At 37.3% G+C, this 23,512-nt stretch overlaps 1 protein-coding gene across 1 annotated transcript in view; it reads left to right on the top strand.

Annotated features, from left to right (window-relative positions):
- The window catches only part of Syn2 (synapsin II), a 147,784-nt gene that overhangs the window by 875 nt on the left and 123,397 nt on the right, over positions 1-23,512 (top strand). The gene's annotated exons all lie outside the window — the stretch shown is intronic.

Genomic DNA, 23,512 nt, shown 5'->3' with positions numbered 1-23,512 from the left:
TTAGACCCATTCAAACCCTAAATGAAAATGGACCCAGAGGGCCCTTTTTGAAAGACCGATTTATAAAAAAGGTTCTACTTCGTGAGACATGCAATGAATTGGGAATGAAAAAATAGGCACGGGGTGGGGTGGTGGTGATTGATTTTTTTTTTAAACCTGGACCCTTGAAGACTGATATCAAATATGCACATCAAGGTGGATCAAATCACAGATGTAGTAGCCCAGGTATCTGTCCATCGGCTGGTTTCCTCTGAGTGTGGCTGAAGTCTTAATAAAGTCTGTTTAATAAGATTAAAATTCTTGTAATTTGTGCAGCAGGGAAGGGATGTATGGGTTTTTGGTTTGTTTTTGTTTTTAATAATGTGGTTGTGGGGGTGGAAGCGATTGGTGGCTTTTTCCAGCGGAGAGATGAAGACCTAAATAATATATTCTGGATTTTTACAGGTGCACAATAAAAGGATCTGCCTTAATGCAGTAGATGGGAAACTTCAAGATGTTTTTCTTTTCCTTTCTTTTTTTTTTTTTTAAGGGATATATGATATTTTTCCAACTTAGAATGGTGAAGGCTGGGAAAACTGTTATCTCTAGTTGGGAAAAGCATGAATGAACGTTTAAGACTAGGAGTGGATCTGTTTTGATGCAGCAGAAGGTTGACCTGTGGGATGGTGGGATGGTGAAATTGACTGGTAAAGGGCTTGAAGAAAAGAGGGCCAGAAATCTGGGATGATTTTTCCTTACCAATGTGAGGAAAGGTTTTTTTTTGTTTGTTTTATTTTTTCTCAAAGGGATTGAGGTGACCTGAGTGTTCCTCCCAAGAGGGAGGCACAGAGGGACCACAGAGCTGTTTATCTCCATTTCCTCTTGGCTGCTTCATTGCTTTTTTCCCTCAATCTCTCATTGAAAGGCCTTGGGGAGAGGGGGAGTGTGTGAGCAGGGAGAAGTGAGATGTAGATGTGGAGATGCTTTCCTGCTAGCTGCTGATGTGGCCATTCTAGAGTCCTCTGGGTGACTTTCATGATTGGCTTCTCCTCAACAGTGGAGTAGAAAGACCCTTGCCAGGAAATGACAGAGGTCATGCAAGGGGGTAATGGGAAAGGTATAAGAGAATATTCCAGTGCCATTGACAACCCCCATATGAGAATTGCTCTCAGTTTAAATCAACAAGTGCTTATTAAGGAAGAAGGGAAGGTAACTAAGCTCTATTGAGCATCTATTATACACCGAACCCTAGGAGTATAGTCAATAATGATATCCCTTTGGATTCTTACCTGTAAAACTGAGCCTTAGAAAAGGTAAGTGAAATGTTCATAGTCAAATAGCCAGCAAATGGTAGAACCAGGATTTGAATTTAGGCCTGCTCCATTGTTGCCACTCCATTATGTGATATTGCCTCATATTATTATATTATTATCAGCAATATTAATAATAAATTTCCTTTAGGGGGATAAGCAATGTGGGGACCTTTTGGAGAACTCATTCTCAAATTTTGGAGACCAATGGATTTATGAAACAGTTAACAAAAAGGGATCAAGAGACTAGTGTTTCAATAATTAATGAGAGTTGGTATAATTGGAGAAAGCTTCACAAAAGATGAGTCCAGGGATAGGTATATAGCTTATTTGGTAGGGTGTTTGCCTCGCATGTTCAAGGCCCTGGTTTGATCCTCAGCAACACACACACACACACACACACACACACACACACACACACACACGATGAGTCCTGAGGAAAGGCCAGGAAAAAGGGGAGAAAAAAGAATGACATTGGTGTTTCATTTTTCTGTGTAAGAATCTGACCCTTATTCATTTTTTTCCTGATCTCTCATCCTGTTGAGGCTATTTGTTTAAGTCTAAGTGCTAGTTAGGTACACAGAGGTAGATAGAAAATTATTTTGTATTTGTACTATAAAGCTGCTGCATATCTGTGTTTTAGTTAGAAATGCTTCAGTAGATTGAGATCTGCAACTCTCATTGTATAGTATTATTTTCTAGGAAGAGTACCTGGCATAAACCAGAGAATTGGCCTTGCCCTGGAGACTAGACTTCTGATGGAAGTAATAGAAGCCACTTTCCTGTGGGCTGACTCCCAACTGCTTTCTGATTTTCTCTGAAGTAATAACATTGATTTATTAAAACTCATAAGCCCAGTTTGAGTCTAGTGCTTGACGGCACTTCTGTGCTTCTGTGTTTTTGTGCTTAATAGCAATTCCCAGAATTGCAGACTTTTTCGTCTTCTAACTTAGGTCTTAATTTGTTAAAAACAACTCAGTTAAATATTGATGAATGATTTTATTGAAAGATTCCTATGAATTAGGGAGCAGGTGCCTGCTTATGACAAGCACAGTACCTTACAAAGGTGGTTTTGGCTCAAAACAGATTTTGATAAATCTGTCTCACAGTTTAAGCTACTTAGATAGCATTCAGTAAGCAGGTATCATATATACCCGCTTCAATTTCCTGGTGTTTAAATAGGAAATCAGAGAGTAATCTCCCAGTAGAATTTAAGAATATTGGTCCCATTGGAATTATAGAATGCTAAAATAAAGAGTGTTTTTAACAAGCATTTAAATAATTGGAGATTTTAAAAGAAAAGCTTAAAATAGGCACCCTCTCAGAACATCCTTTATACGTAGCAGATGTCTTTGAATTTCTATTAGTGTAATTGTGGGCAATGTAATTTGGAGACCTTACTACTGACTAGGTTGATGGGAAAATTGGAGGGTGTTTCTCTCTCTCTCTTTTGCTTGAAATATTTTCATGTTGCCTGAGTTATTTAGATTAATTGCACACAAAAAGATCATTGAAAAATGTGAATGTTCCACTAAAAAATGAAGTCAAGTTCATTATATAAGTTATTCATTATTAGTAGTATTTTTATATCATCAGAAAATGTATGACTTCAGGTTCATTTCTAAATTTGAAGTGCAATTAGGATTGCACTTTAATGTTCTTTATACTTAAACAAGGAACTGGTACCAATTTGTGTATGTCATCTTTTTTTTTTTTTTTCCTGTATTATCTTCTCACTGGTGAAGAGGTAAGTTTTCATTCAGATTCTCCTCAGCCTCCATTTCATTGGTTCTGATCCCAGTGGCCAAGTTAGCTTTTCATTCTGGCACATTTCACTGTTTTATTTGAAAATCAGCATAACGAGGCACTCTTAATTTCCTAGATACAGCAGATGTGATAATTCAACAGATGTTCATTGAGCACCTTCTCTTTATAAGGTTCATTGGCTAAGAAAAATGGGAAATAGTATCTGCTTTCTAAGAGCTTACCCTCCAGGTGGGTAGATAAGAAAAGTAAAAAAAAATTAAAAAGTTTACTAGAAATTATCCCTGTGTTCAAAGTGTGGTCCTTGCCAGTGGTATTAGCATCAACTAGGAGCTTTTTGAGCTACACCCTTTCAGGTTCTACCTTACATCTTCTGAATTGGAATTTATACTTATTCAAGTATCTCCAGGTGATTCATCATCACACTAATTTGAGATGCATCAAACAGAAGGATATGTGATTAGTGCTAAAGGCATGGGTACAACATGAACTACTGTCATTTATTGAGCAGTTTCTATATGCCAGATGTTAGTAGAAACACTTTATAAATCTCTTTAACTCTTAACAATAGTAGTATAATTCTGTAGAAGTTTAAAAGAGAGAGATAGATGTGGGCTAGAGTAGGCTTCATGGCAGAAGTGAGATTTGAACTGAACCTTGAAGAAATTTGAGGAAATAGATATATACTACCTGTCTTCTACTTTCCTTACTTTTATTTTTTTCCATCCCTGACTCTCAAGTACTGATGGAAACTTTTGCTTATATATAGCATTTAAACTTGAAGGAACTTGAATGATCATCTAACCCAGAGAATGGAATGATTTGCCCAAGGTCAAATAAGAAGTTAGCAAGAGAACAGGAACTATTTGGGGTAAAAATGGGAGTTCATAACTCACTTGAAACTATTGTTCGAAGTATGATATGTCAAGAGCTTTGTAATGTTGTGAACAACCAATAAAAAAAAAAAAAAAAAAAAAAAAGAGAACAGGAACTAGATTTACATCTTCTGACTCCAATTCAAGTTTCTTAAGTTACTCTGAGAAGATTCTCAATTTAGTCCCAGTTCTACTCTAAAAAATACTGTTTGCATCTGCTTCTTTTAAAGGCTCATTGTGGAGTTATTAGAAAGTGCTTAAAAAAGAATGACTTAAGAATATCACACTGTAGCCACATCAGCAATTATACTGTTTCTTATTTGGGCTATTATTGTTTCAAAATGGTTGAAAAAAACTCTTAGAAAACCAGTTATCAGGGGCTGGGGATATGGCTCAAGTAGTAGTGCGCTCACCTGGCATGTGTGAGACACTGGGTTCGATCTTCAGCACCACATAAAAATAAAATAAAGATATTGTGTCTACCTAAAGCTAAAAAAATAAATATTAAAAAAAGAAAGAAAACCAGTCATCAAAATCCAACAATCCAACAATCTACTGGTGATGTGGCACACACCTATAATCCCAGAGACTGAGGCAGCAGGATTGCTTTAGCTAGGCCCTAATCAACTTAGTGAGACCCTGTCTCAAAACAGAAAAAAATAAAAAGGGCGGAAGATATGACTCAGTGGTTAAGCATCCCTGGGTTCAACCCCTGGTACAAAAATAAAAAATAAATAAATAAATCCAGCAATCTAATTGGACCTGTGCTATAATGATAATATTCCTTTCAGGAACCCATCTCTATATCAACATTAGCATTTTTAATATGTTGCTTGGTTAAAAGGAATGAAAAGTCAAAATAGGAAATGCATGTGTTTCCCTCACATTTACCAAACAATTTTAACCGGGTTATGGTTCAGTGCAGTTGAGCATCTAAATACAAGCCAAGTGCTAGGGATGTAAGTATAAATTGAGCAGCAGCTTAGTATATTGGAATCTTTTAGTCCATGAGAAGAGGATAGTTTTTTGTTTGTTTTGTTTTTAATATTGGGGATTGAACCAGAGGAACTTTGCCACTGAGCCAGCCCTTTTTTGTTTTTTATTTTGAGACTGGGTCTCAATAAATTGCTTAGGGCCTTTCTAATTTGCTGAGACTGGCCTTGAACTTGTGATTCTCCTACTTCAGCCTCTTGAGTTGCTGGGATTACTGGCATGCACCACCATGCCAGGAGATAAGAGGATAGTTTTAAACAGGGTTTTAATATAACATGATAATAAGTTGTATAAGGTGTTATGGGAACATAGAGATAGGTTATTCTGGGGAATAAAGATGTTGAAGTTTGAAATCTTCCATAAGAATGTGTCACTGTGTATTCTTAGGTAAACCACTTTGCATCTTTGGACTTTGATTCTCTAAAATTGGTCAAATGAGAGGATTGAAACAGACTCTCTAAGATCCTTTCTAGTACTGCAATATTTCTATGGAACAGTTTTGTGTCATATTCTTTCAAAAAACTTTAGCTCTGTCATTATTCCTGTACATGTCAATATATGATTAAACATTTCCTTGAAAGAAAAGCTCACCTTGGATTAATTTCCATTTATACCACCTTCTTTCAATGTTGCTACCATGTATTGACTTGGAAATAAAGACTTAATCCTGTAAAGTGTGCTGTGTGTTTTCTTATTAAGGATGAGAATTGGGGATTTTTATTTAGTTCTTCTCTTCCTGATAGACCTAAGACCTTTTGTATACATATGTTGAATGGTGTTTACTTCTCGATTGCTGCTTTACAGTCTCATTTTATCTTCACAATGATCCTGAGTAGTAGGTTGAATATCTATTTCATAGATTACAGACTCAGAAAAGTAGTCACTTGTGTAAGATTAGGTAACTATTAAGCTGAAGTGTCTGGATCTGAACGTAGATTATTTGGAAAAGAAAAAAAATAAAGCCAAATTCTACAGGAGAAAAATTTAGTGACAGTTTTTTTTTTCTTTTAAATTTATTTTGAGACAGGGCCTCACTGAGTTGCCCAGGCTGGCCTTGAATTTATGATCCTCCTGCCTCCAAAATAGCTAGGATTAGGTGACAGTTTTTCTTATAAAAAGATTATTTTTCTTGCAAATATAGTTACCATGGGATTCATTTAAATAGTATGTCCCCCCTACTTTTGAAATTCCTGAGTTTACAAAAAGTTGATATACACAGATTTTTCAAGATGATATCTACCATCTATCCTGGGGGAAGGGTTAAATGCAGTGCCCTCAGGATGGAGGATTGCATCATGGATTTGTGTGTGTATGTGTGTGTGTGTGTGCGCGCGCACACTCCCACTATGTGGACAACTCTAAATCTTGTGAGTGAGACCCTCTGCAGGTTCACTGGGTGGCATTGTCATCTAACATAGGTGCAACTGGTTACCATAAGGCTATAATATCCCTTCAGAGAGAGGAGATATAGAATAAGGCCAGTGACCTATGGAGCGAATAAAGTGAGCAGATACTACAGTTTCTGAACTCTAGGGATGCCCATGCAGCATGACTTTGAGGAAGGGAATGTATACAGGCTCTGGTGTTTATATTTTGACAGCAGGCATTTCTGAAGTGTTAACCGTTCACTGAAAGGTGTAAAGTAGGTTTTAAGATTATGTTCAGTCACCCTATTTTCTCTTCTTCAGCAACATGAAACAATGTGGCAGTACAGGATTGAGGACCTAGGATGGAGATCTGGTCCATTGTTAGCCATAGGACTTTATTACATTTATATAATGTCTTTCTCCCATTTGACAGATTTTCACTGGGGGCCTATTATGAACCAGACACTGTTTTAGGTTTTGAAATAAAACAAAAATTGGGCTGGATAGTGATAGAGTGCTTGCCTAGCATGTGTGAGGCACTGGGTTCAATCCTCAGCATTACACAAAAATAAGTAAAGTTATTATGTCCATCTATAAGTGAAAATACTTTTTAAAAATTAGTTATGTTATCTGTAAAATGCTGATAACAATATGTATGTTTCAAAAAATGTTACGAGAATTCAAAAAAATAAGGTCCTGGAAAAGCACTTCATATGAGCTAAAGAGCCACAGTTTCTGATGCATCCTTCCCTGTTTCCAATTGCAGATACCCACCTTATTTTGATCCCATTTTTTTGAGTGCTCCAAATTTTGTTGTGCAGGTAATTGTTTAATTTTGCACACTTCAAAGAGAATCTTTTTTTTTTCCTTAAATTGAGAGTCACTGGCTCAAAGACAATGTCATTAGAAGTTTTTTTTTTTTGTATTTTATAAAAAGACAATCTAATTTAGTTAGTTTTTTTCTTTTTCTTTCTTTCTCTTTTTTTTTTTCAGAAAGAAACAGTACCATTTAACTCAGCTATATTTAACAGGGGCAGAGCTACACGAATCTTTATTTAATAATTACCTAAATTCTAAAATAGCTCGAGTTCAGTTCTACTTGTGACTAATAAAGAATGGCTACAAAGGAAGTGAAGGAAGAGAGAAATATACAGAATACCTTCAGAAGGTGACGTCTGTGTTTTCTCTATCCAGTCCATCTTTCACATTGCTTTCAGAATATATATAAACAAAACAAAATAAAAGCAACCACAGGTCTTTTGAAGTTAATTTCCTTCTTAACATTTTTCTCTAACAAACACACACTGTTCATTACATTTATTTACAACTGGCTCCAGTCTATTTTCTATTTTTATTTTTGACATTTTGCAACAGGGGCTTGCAAAGTTGCCCAGGCTGGCTTCTGACTTGTGCCCCTCCTGCCTCAGCCTTCTGAATTGCTGGGATTACAGGTGTGCACCTCTGCACCTGGCTGCTTCTCTCTCTCATCCTCATTCTACTTTTCCTTATTGCATTTTCAATGGATGGGAGTAATGCTTGTTTAAAAAGACCCACCCTCCTACCTTTTCCATTTCTTTTTTTTTTTTTAGAGAGAGAGAGAGAGAGAGAGATTTTAATATTTATTTTTCAGTTTTCGGCGGACACAACATCTTGGTTTGTATGTGGTGCTGAGGATTGAACCCAGGCCGCATGCATGCCAAACGAGCACGCTCCTGCTTGAGCCACATCCCCAGCCCCCTGCCTTTTCCATTTCTTGCTGCAAATTTCATTCCTTTTTCCTTCTGTTCATGCTCTCATTTTCTACTGATTGCTTCTTCCATTGATTGCTCCATCTGTGTACATAAATTAGTGAAAAACTGCTCCTAACAACAACCTCCTCCTCTTCCTCCTCCCTTCTTTATTTTTTTGATTATCAGATATTGAACCCAGGGGCACTCTACACTGAGCCACATCCTCAGCCCTTTTTATTTTTATTTTTTGCTTTGAAACAGCCTAGCTAACTTGCTTAGGGTCTTGCTAAGTTGCTGAGGCTGCCCTTGAACTTGCAATCCTCCTGCCTTAGTCTCCTGAGCTACTAGGCTGATAGGCGTGATCCATCATGCCCTGCTCTCCTTACCTTCTTAATCACCTCCAAATGTGAAAAAGAATTGTCACTGTTTTTTTCTACTTCCTTATTTTATATTTGCCCTTCTCCTCTGACCTTGGGTTTTGCTCTCTCTGTAATACTGAAATTGTTCTTCTTGGGAACCTAATTGCTAAATCCAGAGGAAGATGCCAGTCTAGACCTTCATTGATGGGTTTGACAGTTGTTTATCTTCCCTTTGGAAGTCCCTTGACTACTCAACACTGTCCTCTTTAAGTTTCTTTACCTGCCTCATTAAATGTCGATGTTCCTCAGGGGACCATTTTCTGCTCATTTTCTTTTTCCTTCCACTTACTATCATTGGTCCATCTATTCTCAAGATGTCAGTTACCTCCTAAATGTAATCTGTTCCTATCTCTTTACTTTTAAGCTCAGAATTTTATTTGTCTTGATTTTCAGATATATGTTCAGTTGCCAACTGGACATTTCCATCTGGTTGGTTAAAGGTAACTCATGCTCATTTGATCTAACATCCAATTCCTTATTTTCCTCCCTATTTCAGCTCTTCTCATATTCATTCTCAATTGGGGACACCAGTGGGTGCCTGTTTCAAGGTCTCGTTACATTTCACCCAGCACTTCTGCAAGCTTCTTCATGACTTCCACCTAATAACCTAAATGAAATATTTAAAATGCAAATTTGACATTTTTATCTCTTTGCTTAAAGCTGTTAAGTAGCTTCCCATGTCCTGTAGGTAAACTTCATGCTCCTCTAGTGATTTGACCCCTGCTTTCTTCCCCAGTCACCTTCTAATCATATCCATCCCTAGACTTCTTTTTCTAGTAATCCTGAACTGTTTGCAGTTCCATATACAAAATGGGATTCTCCTTGTCTTTGCTTAAGCTATCTACTACTGCTGTGACTGTCTTGGTTTTCTTTTCCTTCCTTTTCTTGACTAAACTCATATCTGTTTTGAAATTGAGATGGATATTTACTTTTACAGAAATCCTTCTACAAGTCCTAGATTTTATTGGGAATCTATGCCCCCTTCATAGCCCTTTTCCATCTTGTGAGTGTCTTTATCACTAGACCAGCACAGGAATTCATTTATTTGTATGCCTCTGATGCAAGACAGTGAGTTTGAGGAAAGGATTCGTGTTTTATTCACATTCGCATTCTTAGCACCAAGTAGAAGACCTGACACATAGTTTGAGGTCAACAAGTCTTTGCTTTCTTGAGTTGAGCAGAGATTCAGAGAATGAGAAAGGAAACAATGGAGCTTTAAGAAGTATCCTAGGATTTGAGGTATATGTTATATTAAAAGTTATCCTTATTCTCTTCAAATAGAAGCATTAAAACATTCACTTTTATCTTCTATGACTGTTGAATTAGGGACTAATTTTCAAACACTCTAAATCACAAATCTTTAGAGATTTATCTCTGAATGAGAGAAAGCCATGGCAGCCAATAATACTGGAACTTATTATCTGGTTCACAGCAGCTCTGAGCACAGCAAGGGCAAAAGGAATAAAACCAACGACTGAGTTTCCCTTATCTATCCTCTACTGAACCTTGACTCTTATGGAGCCATTTTTTTTTTAAGTTAACCCTGCCTTCTCACCATATCCCCAGTGAGAGAGATTTCCCCTCATTGTGAAGGTCTAATCGTGGGCCACCAGAGCTGCTTATTTCATAAGAGAAGAAATCCTTATGGATTATTGCTTTGCCTGTGTGCTCATCAAAGTTTTGTGTGCCTTCTTCCACACAGTTTTTTCCTGTTCTTGCAAGTACAATGTGGGAATTGTTTAATTTGCTAATCAATATGGGCTCTTCAGAACTATCACAAATAATATATTTGTTTTCTTGGAAATAAAACTTTAATTATTGTTAACAATATAATGGTAGAGTTTGGGAGAACCAAAACAGCATTGTGATTGACAGATGTTGAAAGAAAGTACAAGCCTTCATGATCTGACTCTGCTTACCTCCTTAGTCTTATCTTTCTTTGACTACCCTTCATTTTGATATAGCCTTGACAGACTACTTAAGAGACTACAGACTACTGTAGCTACTACTGCTACCTGAAAGGATCTTATTCTCCTGTGTCTTTGCCTGGATAATTCTGCATAATCTTCAAGACTCAGTTCAATTGTTGGTTTTCTATCCTTTGACCCAAATCTCCCTATTTCCTGTGCCTCTCTCCATCCTGATAACCGCTGTTTTACTTTCTATCTATATATTGACTTTATAAAAAAAATGGTACAGAGTAGCAAAGATGTAGAATAAGCCAGTCAAGAAATATAATGTACAACAGGACCACCATAGTTAATAGTGTATTGTATTCAGGATTTTTGCTAAATGAGTAGAAGATAATTGCTCTTGCCACAGTGAGGGAGAATGGGTCACTCTGTGAGATGATGAATATGTTAGTTCAATCCTTCACTATCAAAATCATTTTACTATATATGCATCCCAGAGTGTGTTGTTGTATACTTTAAATATTCACAATAAAAATTATTTTTAAAGTACACATATATTATTTTTAATTGCAGTTTTTGACTCATTTAGAGGCAGGGCTAGAGATTATCCTTTTAAAATTCTTTCAGTATATTAAAAATCATGATATGCTTGGTGCCTCTCTTAGCAGTTAACTCTGTAATTATGATGAGGTTTTATTTGTCTGTCTTCCCCACCTTTGACAATGCTGAAATTCCCTTGAAGGCAATGACTTTAACTTTATTTCAGCATTCCCAGCATTTGGTAGAAAAAAGAAATTTTCCAGAAATTACTTTTAAACCAGTAAGTGAGTGATTCATGAAAGTATCAATGATGAGCAAAAGAAACTCTTTAGTTCTTTAGAAATACAAATAATAGCTACATTAACTAAAGTGACTAGTCAACAACAGGTGGTGTATATAAAATCTTTTTATAAAATGTAAAGCAGTATAAAAGCATTAATTATTGCTACTAGATTATAATTTCCTACATCCTCCCTTACATGATGCTGATGAGGTCTCTGTTCTTCCTGTCGCTGGTGCACCCTTCTCTGGGGTGCACAAACACCTCGTGTTTGCTTGCTCCTTCTGGAGAACAGCTACTTTCTGCTTTTTCTCTCTCAGTTTAAACACTAAGATGTCATTGTTTAATTGAACCTTTCTCAACCTTTAGGTCTGTTCTTTTCTTCTTCCTGCTAGGACCATTCTTTCATTCCAGTCTGCTCAAGCACAGCCGTAATCCTTTTCCAGGATTTATACCTCTTACCTGTTTTTCTGTACAAGGGGCCTAACAACTTTACCCAATAACACCAGCCCGATTTAATCTACATATAGAGGCTTGGACTTTGTGGGAGGAAATTTGAGGTTACGTTTATCTACTGTGGACTTGAATCCTTGGAGGGCCCCAATATTGATAATAATGATAACACAGATCTAGTGATGTAGAGTGATTCCTTTCTTTTTTGGATCTTTTATGCAAACTTTAAGGAGTTATACAAGTATTTTGCCCTTTTTGGTCCCTATCTTCTTTTGATAAATATCTTTAAGTTTTACAAGAGTCCTGTGTCCACTAATATTTTAACTGCCGGATAAAAAAGCACCAATGAAAGATTAATGAGCTAAACAATCTGCCAACAACTAGTAACTGCACTGTGTTAGCTGCTGGGAGGGCTGTGAAACCAGTGAAATACTTGGAACCAGATAATTATAGAATGTATGCTTTCAATTTGGAGAATGCATTCAGAATCTCAAAGAGACAAATTAGTATAATATAATGGAAAGAGCATTGCAAATACTTAAAACATCTGGGTTGAAATCCGTACTGTGCCAACTAACATTTGGTATCACAATATGCAATTGAACTTTTGAAGCCTCAATTTCTCTTTCAAAAGTTAGGGATATGAGCCAAGTTTTCTATCTTTAGAGCTTTAGAGGTTCTTATAAATTAAATGGTCTCTACAAATTGAATGACATGTGAAAGTTGGATTGTTTGACAGTGTAGGATGGTTCAGAGACGGAAGAAGACACTGGATTGGAGAAGTCAGGATAGGGCTTACAGAAGGGCAAGATGTGAACTGGGCTTTGCAGGATAAGTGTGATTTAGATTAATGAGGAAGGAGAAGGGACTTTCAGTTAAGAGGAAGAGAAAGCAAAAGCATAATAACAGTAATGAATAAGAGGTATACAGAACAGATTTCATGTAGATAAAAGAGGGAAAGAAATTTGGGGCTGGGGTTGTAGCTCAGTGGTAGAATGCTTGCCTTGCATGCGTGGGGGTTTGACCCTCAGCACCACATAAAAATAAATAAATAAAATAAAGATGTTGTGTCTATCTACAACTGAAAACAAAATTAAAAAAAGAAATTTGGACAAGTGGGAAGGGAACAATGATGATAATATGTAATGTTTTAGAGGCAGGCACTGGTTTAAGTGGATGTATTAACTCATGTAAGAGGTTATGAAGTAGATTACTGTTAACCTAATTTTACAAATGAGGACTCTAAAGCTTACAGGATATGAACTGGAGGAGTCCATCATCCATACTCTTAAATGTCATGCTCTGTAATCTCTGTTCTAGACTTTTCCTTGCCTAAACACCTTGGTGTTTCTTCTCCTCAGTGACATAGGAACATGTTTGTCCTTAGGCTACTTCTTATTCTCTGTGAGCTTCTGATTCTTCATCTATAAAAGCAGATAAAATACATCTCAGAAAGTTCTTACAAGAATCAATTGAAATAGATGTTGAAAATGTCCAACATCATGATTGGCATGTGAGAGGTGTTCAATAAATATTCCACCATGTCAAGCAGATTTTTGTAGCAGCTTTAAGACAACAACTTACCACATGAGTATATATTTATAGGAGGCTTCAAGTCAAGTAATATCATTTGTAGACAGGTTTGTAGACAGGTTTCATGACAGTTAAAAAAATAAAGAAAAAGAAAAATAGAACAAACCTGGATGAATATTCCTTCATTTTTGTTTTGTAGCTTGTTGTACATAGTTTTGAAAACACTGATTACCTGTGTTTTGAAACAGTCTCCAAGGAAGATGTTCTTCAGCTGATTTATTTGTGGAAACTTTATACTTTGAGTACTGTCACATCCATGCTTCACTTAATTCTCTAGGCAGTAGTATCTAAGATGCAGTCATTAATATTACTCTCATTTTAATTAAGGAATTAAGATTAGAGGAGGAAGAGGATTACCCACACTCTAAGACCCAGGAAGTGATGGAGTCAGTACCAGGACCCAGGTTTTGGCTTTGACAATGTGTGTATTTCTGTGTGCTTCCTGGATTGAGTCTCACCCAGGTTTTGGCTTTGACAATGTGTGTATTTCTGTGTGCTTCCTGGATTGAGTCTCAGGTGCTAAATAGTGAGCTAATCTGGTTGGAAACTTGCTTTAAGTATCAATATCAATTCAGACCATTTTCCAGATTTATTTGTTTTCCAAAGGCATGTAACTTAATTATTTAGCTTTGGTGCTCCCAGGGAATCTCTTACAGAAACTGCCAGATTCTGACACAAAAAGATGGTAGATGGTGCCATGGATGGAAGTGGTGGAAAGATTGAGACTGGTTTAAAATTTGGGCCGTGACAAGTTGCTATTGCTCTTCTCTGAACCTTAAGTTCCTCATCCTTAAAACCAGAGAAATAGTACCTGTCCTTCTTTCTTCTCAAGATACTCTTTGGAAGGAATTTGCATACTTTAACATATACAATGGGTTCCAGTAGAGGGTATGGGCTAACCATAGCAACTGGGGGGCAGGGGATCCAGAGTAGATATGAGGAAGAAATCTCCATTTATTTTCCTCTTAAATATGACCATGGGCAGTTTTCTAGTTATACTTTGGGGAGAAAATCAGTTTTCTCCAAAATTAGGACTGCTGGTTCTGGTCAGAACTATAGAGGCAGTGAGTATTGTTTACTGTGCCTTCTCTTCCCACTGGTGCCTCTTATTTTCTGTCCGTGGACATGTGTCTTATGACTGGGGACCCATTCCAGAGGTGGACATATTTTCTGAAACAAAATTGTGACATGAAGTCTCATATTCCAGTATAAGAAATAGTCTGGAAGATGTTTAGATGCAAAAATTTTGGGGAAATTTTGGTGATTGGAGATGATGAGACGAAAATTTGAAATCGGCAGGTTCTTGGAAGATGTAGGCCAAATTGCTATCGGCAGCCCTATTTTCTTGCCCTTAGTTTTCAGTAGATTGAATTAATCTTAGCTCAGCTATGAGTTGTTAATGACCTTTGGCAATCCTTTTCAGATTTTTAGACAGTACTGGAAAGTACAAAAATTTCCCTACCTACCTGAAAATTCTACTCTTTGAAAGAATAAACTATTAATTGACATGGCAAAGTGGAATGAGACTGATTTTCCTGTATCCTCCAGATGACTTATACAGTCAGTTTTAGTTGGAAAAAAAAATGCACTCAAATGTGACGTTGGGAGGAAATTGTAGCATTTTTGATTCTGCAATAAGTTCATATGTTTAAGTAAAACTTAACTTGTTATGTATATTGACTTTGTATATCATCTCATTTAATGTCACCTTAATCTTGTGATCAATTGGTATAATTTCCTATTTAGATTAAGAAACCAAGGTGCAGAGAATTGTGATTTGCATAAAGTTATAACACTGAAGTAGGCAGAGCTCCATCTCAAATCTGGACTCTATGCCTTTTCTCCTTGCTTAATGCCTCTTTCTCTGTGCAGCCAAACTCCTTTCTGAACTCTGCATTAATCTATTGATGATGCTTTTGCATAAAATCACCAAGGATGGATAAAAATTACTTAACCTGGGAAGAGCCTGTATGGTTTGTGACAGGTGTTGCGTAGGTTGGTTGAAAAATAACTTAAAAAATTGTCTCCTTTTCTTGGTGTGTTTTTGTTAATGCTTATAATACTTTAATGACTTAGGAGTCCTTCTGCTGCCTCTGGTATATCTCAGACTGATTTTAAGATGTCAGGAAAGGGGATTTACTCTCCAGAACTCAATTCCTTTCAAGCTTCTTATTTTTCTTTGTATCTCAAAATTTATTTCTTAGCCAGAACTCAGGGTGGCATCAGACTTAAATTTTTACTAAAACGACTGTTCTTTGCTGATCTATTTTTTCTTTCTCTCTCTCTTTTAATGTGTTCCCTTTTCTACATCCTTTTCTTCCCCCATTAATTCCAGCTGTAGTTATATGGAAAGTTTGGGTCAAAAGTGAATTTCTGGCCAGGGAAAGGATTGCTGAAGCTCCTGCTCCTTTAACCACTGGTGTCACCTGGAGGTCTCAGGAGCTCCCTGCTGCCTTGGCCACTCCAGATGCTGTGTTCTTCTCCAGACTCTTTAGGACCAAAGATCTTGGCAGTAGCTTTAAAGGAAGAAAGACTCCTCAGAGATTCTTCTGTGGGCTGATTTGGGTTTCCCATAGTTAAATCCTAGAAGTAGACACACAGAGATGACCCTTTGTTTGTTTTAATGATCCACCTCCTCTCCCCTTGAGGCGGTGTTTATTTTGGGGTTTCCCATGATTTCATTCATTCTTTCCTGACTCTCCAAAAGGAACTGGTGCTATAATGCTGCTGAGCACAGGAGACATTGTCTTGTCTTCACGAAGCTTATAGTTCAGTGGGAAGACAGGGAATTAAATAAGCAATGTGATAAAGTGTGATTTATTGCTATATCAATGTGGTTAAAGGAAGTTTTAAATAGAAAACATTTCTCATAATTTCACTATAGTGGGGCAGCTGTTTTCACAATTTTCCATATTCTCTTCCAATATTTGTCCAAATACAAACATATTTTACATGATTATGATTATAGTGTAGCTATTATTTCACTTTTCTTATAAATAACTATCTTCTTAGTAATTTTGTGGAATAATATATAGACTATTAATAACTGTATTTACATAGTATTACTAGTGGCATTTTTTCATGACTGAATGTACCATGATTTCTTCAATTATCTTTCTCTTAGAGAACTGTGTTGACTTCTAGTTTTCACCATTATTTCATAGCATTCTTGATTTTCGGAGAGAAACTATTTGGTGAAAGATTATTATGAGATGTAGTTTTGGTCGGTATTGTTATATTGTAATATCTATAAAAGTTTCCCTGTAAGTTTTTTTTCCAATTTGTAATCCATCAAACATTTTTACCTCACTTTCCAGAACATGATATTATCCTTTTAAGTGTTAGCATGATAGACATAAAGTAGCATTTGACTATTTTAACATGTATTTCTCTGAGTACTGGTACAGGCTAAATGCTTTCCCTAATGTTTGTTTAAAAACACATGAAACATCTGTTCTTACCTTTTGGCAACTTACCTGGTGGTTTGATTTTGCATGGGACATTCATGATCAATGAAGAGGAGCGCATGGCAGTGTCCAGATGCCTTTTGGGGTTCTTGTTCCAACTGGGCAAAAAACCCATCTGGGATTATAAACTCATGAAAATGGTTCTTTAAGCCAAAGTCAGTGGCGGTGCGGAGGACTGACACTTAGAGCATAGGTTGAGTGTTTCCTTGGGGCAAAGGCCATGTTTTATTCAGCAGCTTGACTGATAATAGGCCTCAAAAAATTGTTGCAGGAATATGAAATTCTTTTTTTTAATTTTTTATTTTTTATATTGGTTGTTCACAACATTACAAAGCTCTTGACATATCATATTTCATACATTAGATTGAAGTGGGTTATGAACTCCCAATTTTACCCCAAATGCAGATTGCAGAATCATGTCGGTTATACATCCACAATTTTACATAATGCCCAATTAGTAATTGTTGTATTCTGCTACCTTTCCTATCCCCTACTATCCCCCCTCCCCGGAATATGAAATTCTTGAGGCACTGAATAGTCTTCTCCAGTGCTACTCCTACCTCATCTGCATTGCCTAAATTTTCCCATGTAAGTTGAATTCTTTGAGTTTTCAAAGACTTCCTAATCTTGGAGCCTCTAAGATGTGATCACCATAGGAGGGTAAGTATGGTGTCTCTCACTCAGTGTGATGGAGATGGTGACCACGATACCCAGAGGGCTGGAATACATGTCTAATGGTGGATATCAGGAGAGATGCTCTGAAGAGTGGTAGACAGCTGTCAGAAATAAACCTCATCTATTGCAGAGTCCTAGGAACATAAGAACTGGGAAATAGCCTTATCATTCACCTGAGTCCTGGTGTCCTTATATTAAATGTGCATGCAAATGCCTCTTTTTTAGGGCAATATTGAGATTTAATTGAAATAAAGCAAGTTAGGAAAGTGCTCTGTAAACTCTCAAGTGCTAGATAAATAAAAAACCTTTGTCACCATCACTATCATGTAGGAGACCCATCAAATAGAGTGGTGAAATTACTTTTATTATTTGCCAGGAGCTAAATCTATTCTTTGTATTTTGCAGTCCTTATCATTTGAGGAAGAAATTGAAGTTTCTAAAATATTATCCCCCAGCCACAAGAAAATGAGGAAGGATGGAGGATAGAGAGGTAGCTTTGGGGAGTATATAGACTTTGTTAGCTTTTCATCACATTCGCAAACAAATAGCAGCTTTCTGCCCAAGTCCATTTCCTATCGGTCAGTGGAAAGAGAAAAGCAAAGCATGGGCCATGTCTTATTTGGTTTGTTATATTTGATTAAGGCAGCAAGTCAAGATAAGGAGGGATCATGAATTGATCCTGAAATCTGTTAAGGAGAAGCTTGAATGCAAAGATCAGAGGTTTCTACTTTATCCTGTGGTCAGTGGAAAGATGTTTTTGTTCAGGGGTCTGACTTGACCAGTGTCATGCTTAGGAAAATTTAGGCAGAGACAGTTTAGAAAATATGGATGAGAAAGAACTTGTGCAGCTATACAGACCATTTAGGAGCAGGTTTTGGTTGTCCATTTACAAAGTACCAGAAGCTTGAAATAGAACCTCAACAGTGGAGAAGGAATGGATGTGTTGGTGTCAGAGAGTATAGTCCTAGGCTACAGGAGCTCTGGGACCTAATGACTCTCATTCTGTTCTCTCTCTCAGAGGTTTGTTTTCTCTGTAAATGTTTAAAAAACTGAAGTATAAAGTTGACATCCATAAAAGTACACAAGTAATAATTGTATAGCCTGATCAGTTTTCACAAAGTATGAAGTATGACTCAAGTCAAGATATATAACAATATCAGCATCTGCTAAACTTCCATGATACCTCTTTCAATCATTACTTCTCCTTCAACAGGTAACAATTATTTTGACTTTCCTTGGCATATATTTTGTCTGTTTTTGAATTTAGTATAAATGGAATCATAAAATATAACATCTTTTGTGTCTGTTTCTTTAGTTTGACATGGTCATGAGATTCATCTGGTTTCTTTTATGTAGATTAGTTTATTCTTTTTCATTGTTGACATGTATTTCATTGTATGCCTATACCACAATTTCTCCATTCTGTAATTTATTTATTCTGCTGTTGATAGATACTTAAATTGTTTCCAATTTTCTTTCTTTTTTTGTGTGTGGTATTGGGGAATGAACGCAGTCTCATGCATACTAGACAAGTGTTCTACCACTCAGCTACATCCCCAGCCTGCTACATACAATTTTTGTGCATGTGTTTTGGTGAGTATAATCTCTTATTTCTGTTGGAATAGAATTTCCTGGGTTTTAGGTTTTATCCTTTAGTAGGTAGTACCAGTTACAGAGTTTCCATTCCCAGCAGTGTATGAAAGTTCCTCACCAATGCAGTATCTCATTCAGCTCATGCAGCTGTAACAAAGACTGTGAACTGGGTGGGTCAAACAATAGAAATTTATTTCTCAAAATTCTGGAAGCTAGAAGCCTGAGTTCAGGTGCCATTGTGATCTGGTTCTAGTGAGTCTGCTTCTTGGCTTGTAGACAGCACCTTCTTGCTGTGTCCTCACATGGGGGAGCAAGAAAGCTTGGGTCTCTTCGTCTTCCTACTAGGACAGCAAACCCATCTTGGTGGTTCTAGTCTCATAATCTTATCTAAACTAATGACTCTCCAAAGGCCCCACCACCAAGTATCACATTTGGACGTTGGGGTTTTGGCATATGGATCTGAGAGTAGACAAATATTGAGTCATTAGCAACTTTATATTGTCAATGTTTTCAATTTCAAAGGCTTTTATGTTATAAGAAACTTGAGCAGAGTGGGTTATAGTTCACATAAAGGAAGAAAGGGACTGCTGGTTATTGGATGCTTGCTGTATCCTAGGTACTGCCAAGTACACACTGTCTCATTTAATCAAGATAACACTTAGGTAAACTGTGAGATCAATGTTATTGTGTTGATTTTACAGGCCAGAAAATTGAGACTACAGGTTAGTCAGGCAGCTCATATTTGCCCTCCAGAATCCAACCTATGTCTGCTTGAGCCCAGACTAAACACACCACATAGAAACTGCCGTTGCCAATGAGGCGTGTATTTGCTTTTTTATTTTTTATTGGTGAGTAGAGGAGACTCTTCCAGATGACCCCGAAAGCCCATCATGTAAGTTGTCCCTTTCAGAGACATGGTACTTGGCTGGCCCTGCAAATAGCAGCCTCCCAACCAGGCACCTCGCCCAACCTTCTGCCCACTCTGCTTCTCTACCCAAGACTCTTAGCAGCCAGTCATTAAGACTGTCCTAGGGTAGATATTTTCCTGGCACATCCTCCACCTCAGTTGGCAAGCTGATGGAAGAAGCTCCCATTGAATATTTAAATCTAGCCAAACCTCTTATTTCTTTTACCAATTTTCTTCACATGGCTTTATTTCCCACAAGACAAGGAAAGCAGGAATAACATGATGGAGAGAGCTAGAAGGCAGGAGACTTTGGTCATAGCCCTACTATTAAATTGTTGTATGACCTTGAATACCACATTTCCTTTCTCTCCACCCAGCTTTTCTAATTTATAAAAAGAGGGTACTAAGGGCTGGGGTTGTGGCTCAATGGTAGAGCGCTCACTAGCACACGTGAGGCACTGGATTTGATCCTCAGCACCATATAAAATCAAATAAAGATGTGTGTGTCCATCTATAATTAAAAAATAAATATTTTAAAAAGAAGGTACTGAATTGGGGTCTGTGGTTCCATGAGACCTCCTAGGGTATACAGTGGCAGGACCCAAGTAGGAAATACTTTGGATCCTCTGTAATCGCAACCAGAGTAGCTCTGGTTTTATTTGTTATATATGTGTTGAGCTTATTCCTGCAGTTTTAAAGCAAAAGATTATGTGACAAATAATATGCTTGAAATCCATATGTGACCTCTGTTAAGGGTCCTGTGGACTCTTGTAAATTGTGAATGGAAAAACTGAAATGAGCAAAATTTTCACCTGTAAAATTTTCTTTATATATAAACAAGGCCTTCATGCTGTCCTTCTGACCACTGCAAGAAGGTGGAGAGGGATGTAATTATTTTGCCTAGAATAGGAGGTTAGGGAAGTAAAAGGCATCAGAGCTAGACTTAAAGGAAGAGTAGGAGTTCCCTAAGTGGACTGAGGGATTGAAGGAGTAAGACATTTCAGGGAGAGGAACTAGGCAGGGGGGCAGAAGCACATCGCTTCTGTAGGATTGTCTTCTTGGTGTGGATGTGTGTGATGAAAAGAAGAGTGAGGAATGCTGGGAGATGAGGTTGGGAGGTCTGTGGGCCACTCTGTAAAGGGACTAGGAGAGTATAGTGGTGAGAATAAACAAGAAAAACAATCTGTGAGGTGAATAGAGAGCCTATATCTTGGGAGCAAATCTTTACCCCTCACACATCAGATAGAGCACTAATCTCTAGAATATATAAAGAACTCAAAAAGCTAAGCACCAAAAAAAATAAATAACCCAATCAGTAAATGGACCAAGGACCTGAGCAGACACTTCTCAGAAGAGGATATACAGTCAATCAACAAATATTTGAAAAAATGTTCATCATCACTAGCAATTAGAGAAATGCAAATCAAAACCACTCTAAGATTTCATCTCACTCCAGTCAGAATGTCATCTGTTATGCATACCAAACAACTATAAGTGTTGGCAAAGATGTGGGGGAAAAGGTACACTCATACACTGCTGGTGGAGCTGTAAATTGGTGCAACCAATTTGGAAAGCAGTATGGAGATTTCTTGGAAAATTGGGAATGGAACTACCATTTGACCCACCTATCCCTCTCCTCGGTCTATACACAAAGGACTTAAAAACACATACTATAGGGACACAGACACATGAATGTTTATAGCAGCACAATTCACAATAGCTAAACTGTGGACCAAACCTAGATGCCCTTCAATGGATGAATGGATAAAAAAAATGTGGCATATACATACCACGGAATATTACTCAGCAATAAAAGAGAATAAAATCATGGCATTTGCAGGTAAATGGATGGAGTTAGAGAAGATAATGCTATTTGAAGTTAGCCAACCCCCCAAAAACCAAATGGCAAATGTTTTCTTTGATATGAGGAGGCTGATTTGTAGTGGGATAGGGAGCAGGAGCATGGGAGGAATAGACAAACTCTAGATAGGGCAGAGGGGTGGGAGGGGAAGGGAGGGGGCATGGGGTTAGAAATGATAGTAGAATGTGAGGATCATTATTATCCAAAGTATACATGTATGAAGACACAAATTGGTGTGAATATACTTTGTACACATTAGAGATATAAAACATTGTGCTGTATATGTGTAATAAGAATTGTAATGCATTCTGCTGTCATATTAAAGAAAAAAGAATAGTGAGTGTCTCTAGGATTATTGCTGCCTAATGAATTTGAGCTCCTCTCGACTCAAAGCCCTTATGTACAGCAGTATTTGGATGTTAAGGCAGGCAGTGGCGGCACTCATGAACTCAGAAGTGATTCTGGTTAGAGAGCTTGGTGATCTGGGACCTATACTAATTTCTTCTAAATTGGCTCAAGGGTATTGGATGTATGCGTGTATAAGACAAAGGGGAAGGAGAGTGGGAGAGATTGTGCTGATGGGCAGCAAGTCTCACACTGTAATAAACTCTGCGGTGTCCTTGCCATTTAAACTCATCATCAAAAGTGAAAGTGGCAAGATTGTAATTTTACCTCCTGTGTGAAAAATTAGAGTAGGCCTTCCGGGCTCAGCTGTTCCAGCTCTTCCCATAAAGGATCTCCTCATTCTGTCCCCAGAAACGTGTGTTTATTCGTAATATATTCCATTTGTGGTAATTGGAGTGGTGTGCCTTTACATTCTCCTGTCAAGCACCCGTCTCCTTGCCTAGAGAGCTTCAGAGTCAGATATAATGAGCCTATGAATTACATTAGGTAGGGAATCAGATTTCCAAATAAACACATATAAAATATGTTTCACCCCTTAGCCTCCTTTTTATCATTTGTAGTCTCTAAATCCTGTGAAATTCCTATCTTGTTTAAGGAAATGTTTAGATTGGGGCCCAGAACTGGTCAGTTGGGGCCAAATGTCATCTTTATCCCTTTTACAAAACAGAAGGAGTGAACTGGCATTTATTGAAATGTAACTGCTAACAGACACTTTCGGTGTTATCTTATAATAACATGTAATCTACATGAATCCTTGCACCTTCAGAGAGGTATTAGCTCCATTTTACATATGAGCCATGGATTAAGTAACTTTACCCCATAGAGCTGGAAAGTGGTGAGGATTTGAATTTATGTCTGAATTCAAAAACCTATGTTTACTTCATGACTCCAAGAGCAGAATAATTGTACTATCAAATACAAATTTCATAGCTCAGTAGAAAAAAGTTTAGAGGGAGGATGTTAGGCATTAATATCAGAAGAGGGGCTTTGGGGAATCAACAATCAGAAGAGTAACATTCCTGGAGTGTATAAAGAGTTGTAAGCAATTCTAGTACTGCACTTTGGGAATGAAACAGATTATGCTGTGAGTAGGGTAAGTTTAATAATTTCCAGGTGTGAGACACCATGTAGGACACAAGAGAATGAAATGATGTGTAGCTGGGAATTTTTTAAAAATGTTATATTATTTGCATATTATAGCATTCATCATTTTAAAATATACAATTCATTGATTTTAGCCAAGGCTTGCCTCAGACTTGCAATACTCTTGCCTCAGCCTCCTGAGTAGCAGGAATTTCAAGAATTCTGCATCACTGTGCCCAGCTTTGGCCAACCTTTTTTTTTTTTTTTTTTTTTAGATCAGATAGGATCAGGCCTTAATCTCTAAA

Source organism: Ictidomys tridecemlineatus, chromosome 16, assembly GCF_052094955.1.
Source record: "Ictidomys tridecemlineatus isolate mIctTri1 chromosome 16, mIctTri1.hap1, whole genome shotgun sequence".
In the NCBI taxonomy this organism is placed as follows: domain Eukaryota; kingdom Metazoa; phylum Chordata; class Mammalia; order Rodentia; family Sciuridae; genus Ictidomys; species Ictidomys tridecemlineatus.
The sequence above is the reverse complement of the archived record's forward strand: the minus strand, read 5'-3'. Positions and strand labels throughout refer to the sequence as shown.